The following is a 19,024-nucleotide window of genomic DNA, read 5'->3' as shown; positions in this document are numbered from 1 at the left end:
CACACTGAACTCTATTCCACCAATTCATCACTCTGAGGGAGAAAAATAATAATGACTGAGCAAAACGGAGCAAACTTTTTAGTTTCTCTAAAGAATAATGCTGAGTATGATAAAAAACCATGGGATGTCAGGGGTTCATTCATGCACTGGGCAGGCGGAGGGCATCAATAAGCAGCTAAAACAGAAATTGATAATGGATGGCCCAGCCTAACCCTAATATTCACTGGCCCCATGCTGTCATGATGCAGCTGTACATCACAGTGTGAAATCATCAGAAATAATGACTTGTCTGTGAAAATGTTACAGGCTGAAATCCTAATGAGCTATTTAGGTAGGAAAACAAGTATTTCCATTCTTTTAGTGGGAGCTTATAAAAAATGAATTTATGGATATAACTATAATAAAAAAAATAGAAATGTTAACAGGAATATTAAGTGAAGCCTCCTCTTCCATGCATAGCCCCTGACTTGAGTTATCATAACTAGGCCCAAACCCTTGCCCCATATCCCATGAAAAAGAAATGACTTCAGCCCTTTGCCAAGAGCATTGGCTTTTACTGATTTCACATCAACACTAAGTGATTTCTAGGTTCTCATGAAAATATTCTGGAATACAGGACATGTTTTCATTTGGGATGAATCTGAGCTTGTCAGAGGGGGTAAGAAAACTTCCCTTATGTTGAGCTATTATACCTTGAGTCTATGTGTAAGCAGTTTAGCCTACCCTACATAACAGCTATGATTAGAGTACAGTTTGGGATGGGAGCGGCATGGGATGGTGAGCTGAATGAGTTGTAACAGCCTAGGCAGCCCTTCCACCACTGGATACTGTCACCTACCATGACACCGCTCCTCTACAAAATTTCATACTTTGCTCCTTCCCAGCCCAGCCAAGCTCAGGGAATCCACTTGAAGAGGCCAAAGAAGCCACAAGTTACTCCATCCCTGAGTGAACTGCTAGAAGGCTAGAATCCTAGCCATAAAATGGTAAAATTTATCTTATATATGTATACACCATAATTTTAACAATGAAAAACAAATTAAAAAAGGATAATGGCACATATTATGAATCCTTTAAAAGGTACTTTAGACTTAGTTACATATATACTTTAGGATTAAGGGCTTCAAACATCTGAATTATTCAGAAAATCTGCCTGCACAGAACCAGGCTTTTGGGGAGGTGAATTATCTGCTTGGAAATTTTATTCGCATTAAGAAAGAAAGACTGAGTAAATTTGTTGCGGTCACATTTTGGAGTGTTTTATTCAGGTTGGTACTCTTTAACTGCCTTCTTCATCCGGGATGGTTCCCTTTGTCTCGCCTGACTGCTGTGCCCACCTGGCACACCGTCTACACCATGAGTCTTCAATCCCCCTACAGCTCATTGGAACAACAGGCACAGGATTCCAAGCTGGGTCAAAAAGAAGCCTTTGCTAACGACTTTGGAATTGGGAGAAAGACAAAGAGACGGTGTGATAAGCAGTCTCTAAAAGGCTCCGAGTGCTTTCTATATACTGGAATTCCTGCCCTCTTCCCCTTGAGTGTGCACTGAACCTAGTGTCTCACTTCTCACAAGGAGAATAGGCAAAAGTCATGGTATGTCACTTCTGAGATTAGGTTACAAAAAGACAGCAACTTCTTACTCTCCCTCTCTTGCGACTTTCTTTGTATGTAAACCAGGTGCAATATTGTGAGCTGCCCTATGGAGAGGCCATGTTGCAAGGAACTGTGGGAAGTCCATAGCTGGTGTGCCCAACAACCTGCAAGGGACTGAATCTTACCAGCAGCCATGTACGTGAATTGAGGAGCAAATCCTTTCTCAGAAGAATCTTCTGGTAAGACTCAGCTCTAGTTAACACCTTGACTGCAGCCTTGTGGGAGATCTTGAGGAAGAGGCACCCAGCTAAGCCACAGCTGGATTCCTGCTCCCACAAAAACTGTAAGATTGTATATGTTTGTTGCTTTAAGTTGCTAAGTATTGCTTTTATTTTTTATACAGCAGTAAACTAATACAGAGGAACAGAAGTGTTGAACCTTTGGGGGGCAAAAATTAAAACATATAAACACGGCAGTTGAGGATGGCCGCATTATGCCATGTAAATGAAGAAGCAGGGAAACAGTTCTTAAGAGAAAGAAAACAATTAAGGATGGGCATGGAGAGAAGCAGGGACAAGAATCTGAGTGAGCATGTGTCTAGGTTCCCAGTGAATTTTCCAGTTCTCCATTCATTCCTGAGGCTTGGCTGCATTCCTGTCTTTATGTTCTATGAGGTCCCTGTACTGTATAATAAATTGCCTTTATTTACTTTATCTCAGTTGATTTTTTTTTCTTGCGTTACGCGGGCCTCTCACTGTTGTGTCCTCTCCTGTTGTGGAGCACAGGCTCCGGACGCGCAGGCTCAGCGGCCATGGCTCACGGGCCCAGCCGCTCGGCAACATATGGGATCTTCCCGGATCGGGGCACGAACCCGTGTCCCCTGCATCAGCAGGCGGACTCTCAACCACTGCGCCACCAGGGAAGCCCTCAGTTGATTTTTATAACTTGCAATCAGAAACCTAAAATCCTAGGATGCATCAAGTTGTATAGCTGTGATTTTTGAAAGCGGTCAGATACTTGACAATGAGTTTGGCAGTTTAAAGAGGCTCTTGACCTGAGAAGCACCCAGATGTTCTGAGCCACTTGACTTTGGGTCATAAGAAATTGAGCCAGCTTCAAGAGCATGTAGCTCTCAACCTCCTGCTCTAATCAGTGATCAAGCATGGCAACATCTATTCTGTATTAGGTAGTCTGGTTAATATTTGTACAGAACTTAGAGATCCCAGCTGAAACCTGTTTGAAATACACAATATTGCTGTTGATACAGAGCAAATTGTTACCCTTTCTTCAAAGAACACAGTGATATTTCTGGAGCTCTCTTATTATGTTGCACGATGGAAACACATATCCAGAGGAGGCATACTTTAATTGTTAGAAACAGCCTACCTACATAAAATGTACTATTCTTCTCTCTTAATCCAGTTAAATCACTTGGCTGTTTTCTGTTTTAAAGTCGTGTCATTGCCTAATCACTCACTATCTTAACGAAATTCAAAGCAGTTTACGTATTACAAGCTTGGCAATAAAACAGAGACTTAAAAGCAATAAACATCTTTGAAACAATTCATCAAGCCCTAAAATGGTGTCAGAATGAGTTTTGGAATAGTAAGTTTGAATTTAAAAGCCAAAATTTTCTCTCAGGCTGAAACTTAAAATTCACAAATACATTTTTATAGCCAATTTATAAACCTTGAAAAATAGCCTAGACCTGCAAGCAAACAAACACAGATGCACTGCAGTGGTTCTTCAATGGTCAGGATACCCCTTTTGGTTCTATCCAGGTGTGTATCCCCATGTGTGTGCATTATCTGGATTTTTGCCTTATTACTTCTTTCCACATATTTAACATTCATTCTGATGTTGACAGGTGCAGTTTTCACATGATGCAGAAGTGCCTGTTTGTTAATGCTTCCCCAGTTCCACTGGTTCCCAGGGTCCTCAACCATAGCGAGTGTCCCATCTACTCCTCACCTTCCTGAGGACCACGTCTCACAAACTTCCAAGTCCCGGGTGATAGAAATGACTGAAGCATGTGTCAGGGCCAGAAGATACATTAAGAGAGGCTGGGTAAGCTTGTTGTAGTCACATTTTGGAGTGTATTACCCAGGTCCACATGAGACTCTCTAACTGCCTTGGTCCCCCACGATGGTGCCTTTTGTCTTGCTTACTGTTGCTTCCACCGTGCTGGTATACCACGAATTCACAGCCCACTCCAGCTGGCTGCAGTAACACACACATGACCCAAAGGCACACTAACTCAAAAAACGTTTTAAACATTCAACAGTTGATAAATGTTAAGTATCCTCAGGCCAAATAAAACATCCTCAAAACAAGCCCTCAGGCCTATAGCTATCAACCACGGATGGGACTTTTCTTCTCTCCCAACTCAACCTTAAACCATACTTGACTGGTGTCCTGTCCCTCTGGGCCCCATCTGGCAGCTACACTTTGCTGTGTGTCACAACCGTCCATGGGCAAGTCCTTCCTACCTGCCCAGATGATTTTCTGAATAGTTACTATTACTGGGTCATAGAAAGCAGGATCTTGAGTGCAGTTGCCAGTGGGTTCTACCATTTTCAGATATCTCTTTTGGATAATAACATAAAGAGTTTCTTCTGTTCAGACATTTATGATGACAGTAAAATTGAGAATATCTGGATGACAATACTAAATATACACATATCGGTCTCTGCTGGGATGTTGCCTTACCACAGAGGCTTTCTTTGACTGTTCTATAGCAATAGCAGCTCCTGCCTCTCCACCACACACACCCTCCCTCTTGTCCTGCTTTATTTCTCTTCACGACACTCACCACCTTCTGACACGCTACTGTCTTCCTGCACTGGAATCTAACACGCTACTGTCTGTCTTCCTGCACTGGAATCTAAGTGCCAAGAGGGCAGAAACTGCTGAGTGGGCAAAGCCTAGAACAGAGCCCAGCCTCTAGTAGGCTCTCAATAAATATCTGTTGCATGAGTAAAAACATACGTTATATACAGATACTAAAAAATCAGTACGACATTGCAGTAACTTGTGATGCTAAGGCCTGATGAAGCTTAACTGGCACTAGAACCATCTTTTCTTGCTCTTTGGGATCTTTCTCTGAATCAGTGACTCATCTTGTTTCCTGCGTTCTTGTCCCTGTCACACTCATCTCTATCAAGTTGCTGCCTTGTATAATATCTGAAATATTGCTTTACAGAAAGATCTTACTCTCTGTATCACAACTACTCAAACTGCTCATTATAGGTCAAGTTGTGACCAACTCCATACCTCTAATTATCTCCATTACTGTCAGCTGCTACACAGCTCTGCAGTGTGAGAACCAAAAATGTCCTCCCTTCTCAGAAGTGCACTCAGCAAAAGTGGCAGCAGAAATGATCTAAGGTGACTTCCTCAATGCTGTGTTTTATAGTGTATGGTTTACGCATCACCCTAGACCCACACACGCGCATTGGTGTTGCTTACAGTCACGGGGCCTGCTTGCCGCTGCTACATATTCTACAGACCCAGGGCCCTGGGCTGCATGTCTCTGGTTGTGTGGGTGCCTAACCTTACACCCAAGCCTTGCAAGTACCCTGGCACTTCCCTGTGGCTGCTCAGTGTGTACAGATGTGTAACTGAGGAAGGAAGTGTGTGAATGTACTACAGAGGTAAGTTTCACCCAATAGGAGATGGAAGTCAGTAAAAATAATTCTCCTATTCTCCCTCCAGAGAGACTCTTGAGAGATGCAGTAGCAGCGTGCATCCTCCAAAGCTTTCTGGGGCACCAAGCACGCAGTTCATCATGAAGTGCAGGCATCTCAAGAACATGCTCCCTTCTATTTGCTCACTCTCCTTCCCCACCTCACCCCACTTCCTTTCTCACTCCTACATTCCTAGGATTCAGTCTTTAATATAAAGTGTTGGCACATAATCTTTATTTTAGGCTCTGTTTTTTTGCAAATTGTATATATATATATACACACACACACACATATATAAACATACCCTTTAGGGGACAGAAAATAACTTCAGTCTGAGAGCTACAAAAAAAAATGAATAAAGCAAAACAAAATAAAAGCAAAGACAAAACAGAATAAAACAAAACTCATTCTATTGCCTGGAAGTTATTATCACTGTTATTTCTCATGTCACACTATAAGAAATTTCCCCTATGTAAGGCAGCTGGATTTTGCTGTTTAATTATTTGCTCCCTACAGATATGTGAGCTTTAAAAATACTTTATAACATACAACATGTGCTCATATGCATCATCTCATTTCATCCTAAGTTAGTAGGACAGGCACTGCTGGCCACGTTATACTAAAGGGTAAACTCAGTTTTCCCTCCAGTGCCATATAAGAATCCTTTGGCAGTGAAGCACCCGAACCTGAGAATGAAATAAAGATGATGTAATCTCCATCGTGTGCTTCGAGACGGCAGGAGAAACCTGGCCCACTGAAGTTTTGTGGGCTCCTCAAATCAGACCACACTGACAACTAACATTTTAGCTTAAGTGTATTTCTAGCTCTAATGAAAAGTTAATCTGTTCTTTGGTTCTCTATAACCATATTATCTATAACCATATTATCTCTATACTGGTTATTCAGGTTTTTTTTTTTTTAATATAGATACTTTATGATTTTGGTAAAACATAGAGCTTTTCTTAAAAGTCAACTTAGAAATGTCAGTATATACAGTGTATTCAGAGCTTGGCACCAAGAAATCAGAAAGAGTGAAAAATTTATTTAATGAAGTCAAGAGTCTAGAATGATCAAAATCACAAACTCTCACAATTGGAAAGCTTAATATTTAGTTACAAGTTCCTTTAAAAGTGAATGTAGGGGCTTCCCTGGTAGCGCAGTGGTTAAGAGTCCGCCTGCTGATGCAGGGGACACAGGTTCGTGCCCTGGTCCGGGAAGATCCCACATGCCACGGAGCGGCTGGGCCCGTGAACCATGGCCGCTGAGCCTGCGCGTCCGGAGCCTGTGCTCCGCAACGGGAAAGGCCACAACAGTGAGAGGCCCGCGTACCACAAAAAAAAAAAAGTGAATGTAGGAGTAAGCAACCTGCTACTTTTAAAAGTGGCCTCTTTAAGTCAGTCATTTGGAAGTTGGAATTTATTTCCCATGAGAACAAAATTCCACATGGTGATCAAGCCCCAGACCAATTTTACAGTGCCTATTTAACCCATAATGTAGTTGAATCCTATTTCTGGGGGTTATTTGGGTGAAAGGAAGAAAAACAAAAAGAGAAAATCAACTTCCTCTGGTTTTCCTGGGTCAGAGCCATCTCCCAACAACTTTTGAAACAGGACAAATTTGGCTTTAGCCTCATTTAACTTGCCTTTCTTCAGCCCTTTCCTACCTCTCCGTGTTCCTCCTAAAAGACCTCATCAGCAGGGTGCCCACATATCACTCCACTCAGGACCTGCTCTCCCCCCCAGACCTCTCTGGGATCCACAGGATCTGCCCCTGCTCCGAGCTGCTCTCTCAGATGCTTGGGTTGAACATGATCTGCCCAAATAATCCACGTAAATGTGGGACTGCCCAATCACACACCATCACCCTCCCATAAGTGTAGACCTGCTGAAAATAGTCTCAAAAGACTAATAAAATTGAGAGGAAAGTAAAAAGATTGCCCACATACCCCCTGCTCCCACATATGCATAGCTTCCCCCATTATCAACATCAGTCACTGTATTTGTACATTTTTTACCAAGGATGAACCTACACTGACACATCATAATCACCCAAAGTCCATAGTTTACATTAGAGTTCGCTCTTGGCATTATACATTCTATGGGTTTGGGCAAATGTATAATCACATACATTCATCATCAAAACATGATACAGAGTATTTTCACTTCCTTAAAATCTTCTGTGCTCTGTCTATTCCTCTCTCCTCTTCCCCACCCATGGCAACCACTAATCTTTTTACTGTCTCCGTAATTTTGCCTTTTCCAGAAAGTCATACAATTGGAAGCATACAGTATGTAGCCTTTTCAGATTGGATTCTTTCAGTTAGTAACATGCACTTAAGATTCCTCATCACTTGACAGATCATTTCTTTTCATCACTGAATAATATTCCATTACCTGGATGTACCACAGTTTATCCATTCACCTACTTAAAGGCGATTTGGTTGCTTCCAAGTTTTGTTGATTATGAGTAAAGCTTCTATAAACATCCATGTGTAGGCTTTTGTGTGGACATACGTTTTCAACTCCTTTGGGTAAACCAAGGAGCTCAATTTCTGGATTGAATGGTAAGAGTATGTTTAGTTTTATGAGAAACTGTCAAACTGTCCTCCAAAGTGGCCACACCATTTTGCATTCCCTTCAGCCATGAATGAGAGTTCCTGTTGCTCCACATCCTCACCGTCATCTGGTGTTGTCAGTGTTCTGATTTTCATCATTCTAACAGGTATGTAGTAAAATCTCATTGTTTTAATTTGCAATTCCTTGATGACATATGATGTAGGGCATCTTTTCATATTTTATTTGCCATGTATGGCTTCTTTATTTCTGAAATTACAGGGGTCTTAAAAAAAGAAAAGCTTGGATGTGCTTTCCCTGGCCCCCATAGTAATGCCAGGGGCTCTGACAGAAGGAAGAGTAGGCCTGGATGATGACCGTCATCTGCACGCACAGGTGACTGGTAATTTGGGATTGATTATTCAGGACACATACAAATCTGTACATCTGAGCATGACTTCCGTTTAGGCAAATATATAAGCTTCTTTATTTATGAAAATATTTAACTCATTAAAAGAGTCTGACCTTTCTGCATTAAATTAAAAGATTAATATTCAGTCCTTCTCTAAGCCAGTATGGTGAGCTCAGGAACCAGTGAGGCTAGGAATTCCCCAATCCCTGGGGCCCCCACCCCTGCTTCCCCACGTCCAGGGCCTAGAATACCACTTTGAGGATGAAAGATGTTTAATAAGTGAGTTTTATTAAAGTTAAATTTGCTAAAGCTCCTACTTATTCCTCTAAAAGCCACTGAAGAAATCCAAGGGTGGGAAGAAGCAGATGCAGACACCCATTGGCAAAGCCTTTTTTCCTCCTACCTGGCAATGGAAAGGGAAAGAAACAGAACCAAGCATCATGCCTCCAACTCCTCAGGTGTCCAACCTGACAGTCCTTGGACCAAAAATGACTGTGAGTTGAAACCCAGCTAGTTTCTAACTCCCACCACAGGTAGAGAGGTAGAGTACATCAGTTGGGAGCAGGGGTGGGAAAGACGAAGCCTTTCCCGGGTGCCTGGTTAGAATGCTGCAATTCAGCACCTTAGGAGGCTGCAGGGCCCTGGAGAAAGATGAGGGGCCAGATGGAGCCAGGAGCTCGCACCCAGATCAGCAGGTGGATGAGAGAGCATCCTGGATGCCTGAGGAGCAGGCCTGGCAGTCAGGAAGGGCCCAGAAAAAAGGGCTAAGCTTTGAGGCACAATTCCATCCCAGGAGACAGCAGGCAAGGCCCTGAAGAGGAAGTCATCATGTACCAGGAGCCCCTGGTTTTGAATCAGCAACTAGGTTTTCTTAGAATCCTCCAGGAACTGCCTTCTCTCTAGGATGGGTTGTACCTCCCGCCCACATCCATGCTCTCCCCAAACCTCCAGCCTCTCATTCTCATTGTGTGGGTGATCTATTTAGTATAAAATGAAAGCACCCTTATTAACCATGTCCTGAGCACACATGTCCTGAGCACACATGTCCTGAGCACACGTGTCTTTTGTTTCTTCATTGTCCTCTTTTCAGTATTTGATAAAGCCTAGAGGAAAGTTCTAACCATCTTACTCAGAGAAGAACAGTGAGGTAAGAGCCGGGGTGCCTCAAAGAGAGCCTAGCCAGCAACAGCCAGAGCAGCAGCAAGATGCTCAAGAGGAAAAGTGAACTCAGGGCTGCAGCCTGGATCAACAGCACCACCCCACCTGCCACCTGCAGGTTCTCCTACCAGCCCCAGCCTTGGAGCCATGGGGGGGCTTCTAACTGTGCAGTCCCCTGCCAGGTTTATTGGTCAACTGTGGATTATTTTTGCTTTCTTGTGTCTTTGATACATGATCAAAAGATTGGGAGGAGCAGTGTTTATACATTTTTTTTTTTATTGATGAGGAAACTCATGCAGAATGAAAATAAACCTTATAAAATCAAGCCAGAATAAGCACTCAATTTGGCATTTGCTTTTAAAAATGGCTTAATGAGGGGCTTCCCTGGTGGCGCAGTGGTTGAGAGTCCGCCTGCTGACGCAGGGGACGCGGGTTCGTGCCCCGGTCCGGGAGGATCCCACATGCTGCGGAGTGGCTGGGGCCGTGAGCCATGGCCGCTAAGCCTGCGCGTCCGGAGCCTGTGCTCCGCAACGGGAGAGGCCACAGCAGTGAGAGGCCCATGTACCGCAAAAAAAAAAAAAAAAAAGGCTTAATGAAGGAACTTTAAGTGAAATGTAGCTTCATTTAAGAAATCATCTTCTCCAAAGAATATCTGTTGGAGAGACTAGGTATTACTCATCCCAAGTATTCAACACAATGAAGCAACAGAACATCACTGCTACACAGGGGGGCCCAGTGAGCAAAACCAGACCCAGCCCTGCCTCCTGCTTCTAAGGGTGAGCCTCCTAATTGACAGGAACTTGGAGAGAATTGCGTTTCTCTCAGCCCCTGTAAGGAGGTATTATATTCCTACGACAAGAATTCATCTTCCCTTTGAGATGTAGCATGACTTGCTCGGGAGAAAGGCTCTTTTGCACTGGGAGAGACACTGTGGGTCCCCAGCAAGCTTGGGGTGACCGTGAAATGAATAATTGCCAGTTGACCTGTGAACAGATCAGTTCTTACTAAAAACTCGCCAAGCAAATTCTGGAGCTAAGTGACATCTGTCCCTCAGTCCTGCCCCCGCAGCATCACCACTCAACGTGTTGTCATGTCAAAATGCTGCTATGCTGCTTACACTCCATTTCTTCTTCCGGAGGTTTCACTGCAGGTGCATGAAACCAAGGAAGGCCCTTCCTGAAGAAACAAGGGCAGCTGCCCATCTGAGCTAGTCACACCGATGACCTGGCTCAGCAGTGCAGACTGGCGTGGGCAAAGCTGTCGGGACCAATTGTGATGACTAGCCCTTCTGTTGCCTGGCTTATTCACTCACTCCGTCTAGACTCCAAATTCTGGAGCCTTTAGTGACTCATTTTTCAGCAAAATGCAAGTACTTTCACTTTACTTTGCCTTAAGCTCTATATAACCTAATACAGAATGTGCGCTGAGTAATACTATGAGTAGCTGTCAAAAAGCTGTTTGCAGATATCCTAGAATATCGTGGCACTTTGACTTTGATCATAATTAAATATTAATCCTCTTATTGAAAACTTGGTGGAAACGTGCATCCTCTAACCCTATTCAAAGCTCAGTGTTGACCTGAATACCTTCAACAATGTTTTTACATCTCATATTTGGTTTGCAATAGCTTAAAATGCCACAACTTCTCCTTAGGTTGGTTTGGAGTTGTTTAACTCCTGCCCATTCCTCTAAAACGCTAACACATTGTCTTAAGAGACTAGAACCGTCAAATCATAAAGATGATTGTTCAGGGCACCTTAAGGGGTCAGACTACAGAGCCAGCAGCAAAACCTTGGGGGCTTTTCCAAAAGCAGCCAACTCTAACTGTACAAACAATTATGTACAAACAATTATCATGAGACTTAACTATGTCGTGCTTTCAAACAAGCATATGTAGGCATAGGGCTGAAAACTTTAAGATTCTACTTTTCTGGGGCTCTAGGGAGAAGAGTCTACTGGTTTTTTTTTTTTTGTCTATTGGCTGTCAGAGAACCGGAGTCAGAAACAGAAAGCAATCTGGCGCAGTCGTGTTGTCTAGCCCAGGGCAGTGTTGCTTTGTTATATATCCCGACAACTTTAACTGTTCTCTCATGAGAATGGCTCCTTACCTTCACTGTGGAACATCACTCAATAGACTAATAAAGTTAATACTGAAACCATTTCCTGAGAATATACAGAAAGTTTACTTTCCTTCAAAACCCTTATTTCTGCTAATTCTGTAAGGTCGTTTGAAACGTCTGTCTGCCCTGCCCTGGAGTTTACCTTTTCAAATACATGTTTCCTATCATCTAACCAGAATTCTCTTAATTTTCTCATAAACCAATTTCTTTGATACACTGTTTTCTGTCAAGTTTCTCATTTCTATTCATTTATTATTGTCTTTTTAAAAATCAGTTTATTTACTTATTTATTTTTGGCTGTGTTGGGTCTTCATTGCTGTGCTTGGGCTTTCTCTAGTTGCAGCGAGCAGGGGCTACTCTTCGTTGAGGTGCACGGGCTTCTCATTGCAGTGGTTTCTCTTGTTGCAGAGCACAGGCTCTAGGCACGGGGGCTTCAGTAGTTGTGGCACTTGGGCTCAGTAGTTGTGGCTTGTGGGCTCTAGAGCACAGGTTCAGTACTTGTGGCGCATGGGCTTAGTTGCTCTGCAGCATGTGGGATCTTCCCGGACCAGGGCTCGAACCCATGTCCCCTGCACTGGCAGGGAGATTTCTAACCACTGCACCACTAGGCAAACCCTATTGTCTTTTTAATTTATTATTTCAATAACAGTTTGTCGTGGGTCCATTGTAAGCCAGAAACCATTCTTGGACCAAAGATATTTCAGTGAATAAGTCAGACAAGATCCGGGTTCTCATGGAGTTTATAAACTAGGGGATGATGATAGCTACAAGTATCAAGGGCTAAACACTTTACACCCAGTACCCCCTTTAATTCTCAGATCAGTCCAAGGCAGACATTCTTTTCCTTATTTTACAGGTGAGAAGAGTGAAGCTCTGAACAGCATGCCTAGGGCCTCCAAGCAGTAAGGACTGAATCCTGGACAGGCTCCGCATCCAGCCTTTGCTGCCTGTTGTCAGCATCCTTACGGGGAACCCTGTGCTACCTTTCCTCTGCTACTCCAAATTCCTGCACACATGTGGGCCTTTTACTTTCTCCTTTGACATTGCAATCACATGCCTCCAGTGATTTTATTTACTGTCTCTGAGTCTCCTCAGGAGTTCCTATTTATTCTGAACAACTACAATATTTCTATTCATGATTGCTTTCACCACATGATTATCAAATGGGAAAACATCTGTAACATTACAGGTTTCCTTCCCCTCTTAATTATGGGCTTAGCAATCAGACGAACTTCAATATTTAATATCGAAGCAAAACGCTTAATGATTACAAAGTGATGTTCCATTTTTGATGTAAAACCAGAGTTAAAGTGAACTCTAAGCAAACCAACTCTGCTTGCTGACATACGGAAGAAAGAATGCATTTAAACTCATTACAGATTATCTGCAGAACCATTTTGTGCCTCAGCTCTGATCCCCACTGTGCTTTTTTTCTTAAGATTTTTTTTTTTGATGTGGACCATTTTTAGTCTTAATATTTGTTACAATATTGCTTCTGGAGGGACCTTCAAGATGGCGGAGGAGTAAGACCTGGAGATGACCTTTCTCCCCACAAATACATCAAAAATACAACTACATGTGGAACAACTCCTACAGAACACCTACTGAACGCTGGCAGAAGACCTCAGACTTCCCCAAAGGCAAGAAACTCCCCCACGTACCTGGGTAGGTCAAAAAAAAAAAAAAGAAAAAACAGAGACAAAAGAAGAATAGGGACGGGACCTGCACCAGTGGGAGGCAGCTGTGAAGGAGGAAAAGTGTCCACACTCTAGGAAGCCCCTTCACTGGTGGAGATGGGGGCTGGACGGGCTTGGGGTGGGTGGGAGGGAAGCTTCAGAGCCACAGAGGACAGCGCAGCAACAGGGATGCAGAGGGCAAACTGGAGAGATTCCCGCACAGAGGATCAGTGCTGACCAGCACTCATCAGCCGGAGAGGCTTGCCTGCTCACCCGCCGGGGCGGGCGGGGGCTGGGAGCTGAGGCTCGGGCTTTGGAGGTCAGATCCCAGGGAGAGGACTGGGGTTGGCTGTGTGAACACAGCCTGAAGGGGGCTAGTGAGCCACAGCTACCTGGGAGGTAGTCTGGGAAAAAGTCCAGACCTAAGGGGCAGGGGTTTTCGGGGTGCAAGGAGAGGGGATTAAGAGCGCTGCTTAAAGGAGTTCCAGAGATGGGCACAGGCTGCGGCTATCAGCTCGCACAACAGAGGCGAGCATGAGACGCTAAGGCTGCTCCTGCAGCCACCAAGAATCCTGTGTGCAAGCACAGGTCACTATCCACACCTCCCCTCCTGGGAGCCTGTGCAGCCTTCCACTGCCAGGGTCCCGTGATCCAGGGACAACTTCCCCGGGAGAACACACAGCGCGCCTCAGGCTGGTGCAACGTCACGCCAGCCTCTGCCACTGCAGGCTTGCCCCGCACTCAGTACTCCTCCCTTCCCCCGGCCTGAGTGAGCCAGAGGCCCCTAATAGCTGCTCCTTTAACCCTGTCCTGTCTGAGCAAAGAACAGACGCTCTCCAGCGACCTAAAACGGAGGCGGGGCCAAATCCAAAGCTGAACCCCGGGAGCTGTGCAAACAAAGAAGAGAAAGGGAAATCTCTCCCAGCAGCCTCAGGAGCAGCGGATTAAATCTCCACAGTCAACTTGATGTACCCTGCATCTGTGGAATAACTGAAAAGAAAACGAATCATTCAAAAATTGAGGCAGTGGACCTTGGGAGCAACTGTAGACTTGGGGTTTGCTTTCTGCATCTAATTTGTTTCTGGTTTTACATTTATTTTAGTTTAGTATTTACATAAATATATATACATTTTTTCTTTTTCTCTTTTTGTGAGTGTGTATATGTATACTTCTTTGTGTGATTTTGTCTGTATAGCTTTGTTATACCATTTTGCCTAGGGTTCAGTCTGTCCATTTATTTATTTATTTATTTATTTATTTGTATAGTTTTTAGCATTTGTTATCACTGGATTTGTTTTTTGGTTTGATAGCTCTCTGCTTTCTTTTTTTTGTTATTATTTTTTAATATTTTTACTTTTAATAATTTTTTTTTATTTTAATAACTTTATTTTTTTCTTTCTTTCTTTCTTTTTTTTTTACCCCTTTTCTTCTCAGCTGAGTGGCTGACAGGGCCTTGGTGCTCCGACCGGGTGTCAGGCCTGAGCCGTTGAGGTGGGAGAGCCGAGTTCAGGACATTGGTCCACCAAAGAACTCCTGGCCCCACATATATCAAACAGCAAAAGATCTCCCAGAGATCTCCATCTCACTGCTGAGATCCAGGTCCACTCAATGACCAGCAAGCTACAGGGCTGGACCCTCTATACCAAACAACTAGCAAGAGAAGAACACAACCACACTCATTAGCAGAGAGGCTGCCTAAAACCATAGTAAAGTCAGAGACACCCCAAAACATACCACCAGACGCAGTCCTGCCCACCAGAAACACAAGGTCCAGCATCATCCACCAGAACACAGGCAACAGTCCCCTCCACCAGGAAGCCTACACAACCCACTGAACCAACCTTATGCACTGGGGACAGACACCAAAAAAAAAAACAGGAACTACGAACCTGCAGCCGGCAGAAAGGAGACACCAAACACAGTAAGTTAAGCAAAATGAGAAGACAGAGAAATACACAGCAGGTGAAGGAGCAAGGTAAAAACACACGAGACCAAAAAATGAAGAGCAAATAGGCAGTCTACCTGAAAAAGAACTGAGAGTAATCATAGTAAAGATGATCCAAAATCTTGGAAACAGAATGGAGAAACTACAAGAAACGTTTAACAAAGACCTAGGAGAACTAAAGAGCAAACAAACAATGATGAACACAATGAATGAAATAAAAAATTCTGCAGAAGAAATCAAAAGCAGAATAACTGAGGCAGAAGAATGGATAAGTGATCTCCAAGATAAAATAGTGGAAATAACTACTGCAGACCAGAATAAAGAAAAAAAAATTGAAAAGAATTTAGGACAGTCTCAGAGACCTCTGGAACAATATTAAACATACCAACATTCAAATTACAGGAATACTAGAAGAAGAACAGAGAAAAAAAGGGACTGAGAAAATATTTGAAGAGATTATGGTTGAAAACTTCCCTAATATGGGAAAGGAAATAGTCAGTCAAGTCCAGGAAGCACAGAGAGTCCCATACAGGATAAATCCAAGGAGAAACACACCAAGACACATATTAAACTAGCAAAAATTAAATACAAAGAAAAAATATTAAAAGCAGCAAGGGAAAAACAACAAATAACATACAAGGGAATCCCCATAAGGTTAACAGCTGATCTTTCAGCAGAAACTCTGCAAGCCAGAAGGGAGTGGCAGGACATATTTAAAGCGATGAAGGGGAAAAACCTACAACCAAGATTCCTCTACCCAGCAAGGATCTCATTCAGATTTGACAGAGAAATTAAAACATTTACAGACAAGCAAAAGCTAAGAGAATTCAGCACAACCAAACCAGCTTTACAACAAATTCTAAAGTAACTTCTCTAGGCAGGAAAAACAAGAGAAGGAAAGGACTTATAATAACAAACCCAAACTATTAAGGGAATGGTAATAGGAACATACATATGGATAATTACTTAAAAGAAAATGGATTAAATGCTCCAACCAAAAGACACAGACTGGCTGAATGGATACAAAAAAAGACCCGTATATAGGCTATCTACAAGAAACCCACTTCAGACATAGGGAAACATACAGACTGAAAATGAGGGGTTGGAAAAAGATATCCCATGCAAATGAAAAACAAAAGAAAGCTGGTGCAGCAATTCTCATATCAGACAAAATAGACTTTAAAGACTATTTCAAGAGACAAAGAAGGACACTACATAATGATCAAGGGATCAATCCAAGAAGAAGATATAACAATTATAAATATTTATGCACCCAACACAGAACCACCTCAATACACAAGGCAAATGCTAAAAGCCATAAAAGGGGAAATCGACAGTAACACAATCATAGTAGGGGACTTTAACACCCCACTTTCACCAATGGACAGATCATCCAAACAGAAAATAAATAAGGCAACACAAGCTTTAAATGATACAATAAGAAAGATGGACTTAATTCATATTTATAGGACATTCCATACAAACAGAACAGAATACACTTTCTTCTCAAGTGCTCATGGAACATTCTCCAGGATGGATCATATCTTGGGACACAAATCAAGGCTTGGTAAATTTAAGAAAACTGAAAACATATCAAGTATCTTTTCCGACCACAGTGCTATGAGACTAGATATCAATTACAGGGAAAAATGTGTAAAAAATACAAACACATGGAGGCTAAACAATACACTACTAAATAACCAAGAGATCACTGAAGAAATCAAAGAGGAAATAAAAAAATACCTAGAAACAAATGACAATGAAAACACGATGACCCAAACACTATGGGATGCAGCAAAAGCAGTTCTAAGAGGGAAGTTTATAGCAATACAATCCTACCTCAAGAAACAAGAAACATCACAAATACACAAATGAAATTTACACCTAAAGCAATTAGAGAAAGAAGAACAAAAAAACCCCAAAGTTAGCAGAAGGAAAGAAATCATAAAGATCAGATCAGAAATAAATGAAAAAGAAATGAAGGAAACAATAGCAAAGATAAAACTAAAAGCTAGTTCTTTGAGAAGATAAACTAAATTGATAAACCATTAGCCAGACTCATCAAGAAATAAAGAGAGAAGACTCAAATCAATAGAATTAGAAATGAAAAAGAAGTAACAATTGACACTGCAGAAATACAAAGGATCATGAGAGATTACTACAAGCGACTATATGCCAATAAAATGGAAAACCTGGTAGAAATGGACAAATTCTTAGAAAAGCACAACCTTCCGAGACTGAACCAGGAAGAAACAGAAAATATACACAGACCAATCACAAGCACTGAAATTGAAACTGTAATTTAAAATCTTCCAACAAACAAAAGCCTAGGACCAGATGGCTTCACACGTGAACTCTATCCAACATTTAGAGAAGAGCTAACACGTATCCTTCTCAAACTCTTCCAAAATATAGCAGAGGAAGGAACACTCCTAAACTCATTCTACGAGGCCACAATCACCCTGATACCCAAACCAGACAAGGATGTCACAAAAAAAGAAAACTACAGGCCAATGTCACTGATGAACATAGATGCAAAAATCCTCAACAAAATACGAGCCAACAGAATCCAACAGCACATTAAAGGGATCATAAATCATGACCAAGTGGGGTTTATCCCAGGAATGCAAGAATTCTTCAATATACACAAATCAATAAATGTGATACACCATATTAACAAGCTGAAGGATAAAAAATCATATGATCATCTCAATAGATGCAGAAAAAGCTTTTGACAAAATTCAACTCCTATTTATGATAAAACCCCTCCAGAAAGTAGGCATACAGGAAACTAACCTCAACGTAGTAAAGGCCATATGTACCAAAACCACAGCCAACATCATTCTCAATGGTGAAAACCTGAAGCCATTTCCACTAAGATCAGGAACAAGACAAGGTTGCCCACTCTCACCACTCTTATTCAACATAGCTTTGGAAGTTTTAGCCACAACAATCAGAGAAGAAAAAGAAATAAAAGGAATACAAATCGGAAAAGAAGAAGTAAAACTGTCACTTTTTGCAGATGACATGATACTATACATAGAGAATCCTAAAGGTGCTACCAGAAAACTACTAGAGCTAATCAATGAATTTGGTAAAGTAGCAGGATACAAAATTAATGCACAGAAATCTCTTGCAGTCCTATACACTAAGGATGAAATATCTGAAAGTGAAATTAAGGAAACACTCCCATTTACCATTGCAACAAAAAGAATAAAATACCTAGGAGTAAACCTACCTGAGGAGCCAAAAGACCTGAATGCAGAAAACTATAAGACACTGAAGAAAGAAATTAAAGATGATACAAACAGATGGAGAGATATACCACGTTCTTGGATTGGAAGAATCAACATTGTGAAAATGACTCTACTACCCAAATCTCTCTACAGATTCAATGCAATCCCTATCAAACTACCAAAGGCATTTTTCACAGAACTAGAACAAAAAATTTCAAGCTTTGTATGGAAACACAAAAGACCCAGAATAGCCAAAGCAATTTTGAGAAAGAAAAACAGAGCTGGAGGAATCAGGCTCCCTGACTTCAGACTAAATTACAAAGCTACAGTTATCGAGACAGTATGGTAGTGGCACAAAAACAGAAATATAGATCAGTGGAACAGGATAGAAGCCCAGAGATAAACCCACACACATACAGTCTTTAATCCATTTTGAGTTTATTTTTGTGTATGGTGTTAGGGAGTGTTCTAATTTCATTCTTTTACATGCAGCTGTCCAGTTTTCCCAGCACCACTTATTGAAGAGGCTGTCTTTTCTCCACTGTATATTCTTGCCTCCTTTATCAAAGTTGACCATATGTGTCTTGTTAACTTTGTTAATTTGTCCATTTCTACCAGGTTTTCCATTTTATTGGCATATAGTT

Source organism: Delphinapterus leucas, chromosome 18 (assembly GCF_059928025.1).
Source record: "Delphinapterus leucas isolate spDelLeu-1000000601 "Yukka" chromosome 18, BTC_Dleu_Yukka2, whole genome shotgun sequence".
NCBI lineage: Eukaryota > Metazoa > Chordata > Mammalia > Artiodactyla > Monodontidae > Delphinapterus > Delphinapterus leucas.
Note: the sequence above shows the minus strand (reverse complement) of the source record.